Source organism: Carcharhinus amblyrhynchos, chromosome 28 (genome assembly GCF_965287045.1).
Source record: "Carcharhinus amblyrhynchos chromosome 28, sCarAmb.v2.hapA, whole genome shotgun sequence".
Classification (NCBI taxonomy): Eukaryota; Metazoa; Chordata; class Chondrichthyes; order Carcharhiniformes; family Carcharhinidae; genus Carcharhinus; species Carcharhinus amblyrhynchos.
In genome coordinates, this window is record NC_137351.1 from 15238392 (window position 1) to 15240921 (window position 2530).

Here is a 2530-nt window from a genome sequence, read left to right on the forward strand (position 1 = left end):
AAATACACAGCCACATCAATGGGCGGATACTATGGACTAGTGCAGATTGTTCTTGCAACTATCCCGAAGCTATTGAAAGGTTAAAACCCCTACAAATGCTAAAGACCATTTTCCCTCCATCTGTTTGGCGAGAGAAAGAGTAATAATATCTTAATTTTACGATAAGGCCTAACTTTGCTGCGAGAATAGCATTTTTCTATAAAGTGGAAACTGATTTTTCAGAAAAATCTGAAATGGTAATAATTAAATTTACAAATTGTTGAAATATATAAATCCTGTTTAAGCTTGCTGGTGTAGAGATGCCAGCGTTGGACTGGGGTGGACACAGTAAGGAGAGTCACAACACCAGGTTTAAGTCCAAACAGTTTATCCGGTTGGACTTAAACCTGGTGTTGTGAGACTTCTTACTGAGCTCGCTGGGGTCAGGTTTTTCTGTGATTGTCACTGTAGCAATTACCCACATTACTGGTGCATTTCTGCTATTCATTGCCCTCCTGCCTCACCAGGTATTTGTTTACACTTGGAACAATTCCAATCAAATACAAGAGAGCTCAGTCCCTTCTCATTGTAAGGTAATGTCATCAAAAAAAAAACAAATGAGTTGCTGGTTCAAATACAGCAAAAAAGTTTGCTTACCTCAGGAAACTCACTCTGTACAAAGAGATGTGTGTGGATAAGCTAAATTTGGTAATGCATCACTGAGTTCCAAAGGGACTATCTCTCTGTTCAGAGGTAATGAATGATGTGCTGGATTGTTCTTCAAAGTGTTGCTAGATTTGGGGCTGCAGGCTATTTTGGATTTGTTGGATTCATTCTGTGGACGCCCTGCATCGCCTGTAGCTCGTGTTCTCTCTCCAGGCTAGACAAATGAAGAAAGCTTAGCAGGTAAGATACATTCCAGAGCAGCTATAGGTCACTCAGGAGATAGATCCCATTTGCCAAACCTGTCTATTTTTGGTTGTGCTTGTGATTGTTTAATCTTGAAAATCCGGTATTTTATATTTCACCCAGAAACTGAGGAGACAAGATTAAAGAAATAAAAATAAAGTACTGCCCATGCTGGAAATCTATAAATAAAAACAGAAAATGCTGGATGAACTCAGCAGGTCTGGTAGTATCCGTGGAGAGAGAAACAGAGCTAATACTGAGTTTGTGAATTTTCTACAGCATTAAAGAGAGGGAGAATTTTTTTTATTTATTAATCACAAGTAGGATTAACACTGCAATGAAGTTACTCTGAACACCCCCTCATCGCCACACTCCGGCACCTGTTCGGGTGCACTGAGGGAGTATTTAGCATGGCCAATGCATCTAACTAGTGCGTCTTTTGGACTGTGGGAGGAAACTGGAGCACCCGGAGGAAACCCACACAGACACAGGGAGAACGTGCAGACTCCGCACAGGCAGTGACCCAGGGTGGGAATCAAACCCAGGTCCCTGGCTCTGTGAGGCAGCAGTGCTAACCACTGGGTTTTATACTGTTTAAGGACAATAGGGATGGATTTTAAAAAACTGTAATAAACAATATTTAATTGATAGCTGAGATGCAACCTGATAGCTGTTTGAAATGTAAGGGAACTCAAAACTTAAAAAGTGCAGTAGGGAATGCTGTGTGTTGTAAATTTCTATATTTAATATCTGGATACATCAATATTTCACAATTGTTTTTCCCAAAGTTTGTATGAAGTTGAAACAGACTATAATTTTAACCTGTTTTTTGTATATTGAGAAATATCAGAAAGTGCTACCTGTACTACACAAAATATCACCCAACGCTGTCATTTTGTGAACCTTTTAACTGTCCAGTGTAAATATTCTCCAACAATCACCTGGAAATTCGTTACACAAGAAAATTGGAGTAAAACGTCTGGAACAGCCAAGAGAAAGTTGAATGTTGTCATGGAGGAACTCTTCTGGTTTTCTGGGTGGGACAGAATAAGGCTGAGTCCTTGGCATTTATTTAATTGATCCGTCGTGTATTTACCTGGATGGGGAGTGACCGTTTTAAAGAGAACACAAAATAAAATGATTATTTATAGATAAAGATAGAAAAGTACATTTTCGATATCTGCTCTAATTGTTGACTGTTGTGATGGTTAATAACCAGTGCTGGCTCCTGTTTGAATTAAATTTACAAGACAGGAGCAGACTACCTGGGCCAACTGGTCCCTGCTATCCTTCACCAAAGACTCTTTCCCCTCAACCAACTCTCCCTGACATCTCCATCCATTCATCTAATTTCATAAACAAATCCTTCTATATCCCTTTACCCTGCTTCCCCTTTGATGCATCTAATTTATTCCCTCAGCCATTCCTTATGGTAGCAAGTTCCACATTCTCACCACTCTGGGTCAATAAGTCTTTCCTAAATTCCCTTTTGGATTTATTAGCAACTTTCCTATATTTACAGTGCTTGCTTTTGGTTTCCTACACAAGTGGAAATATCCTCTCTGCAATTACCCTATCAAACCCATTAATAATTTAAAGACCTCAATGAGGTTATCCTTCAGCCTTCTCCTTTCTAAAGGGA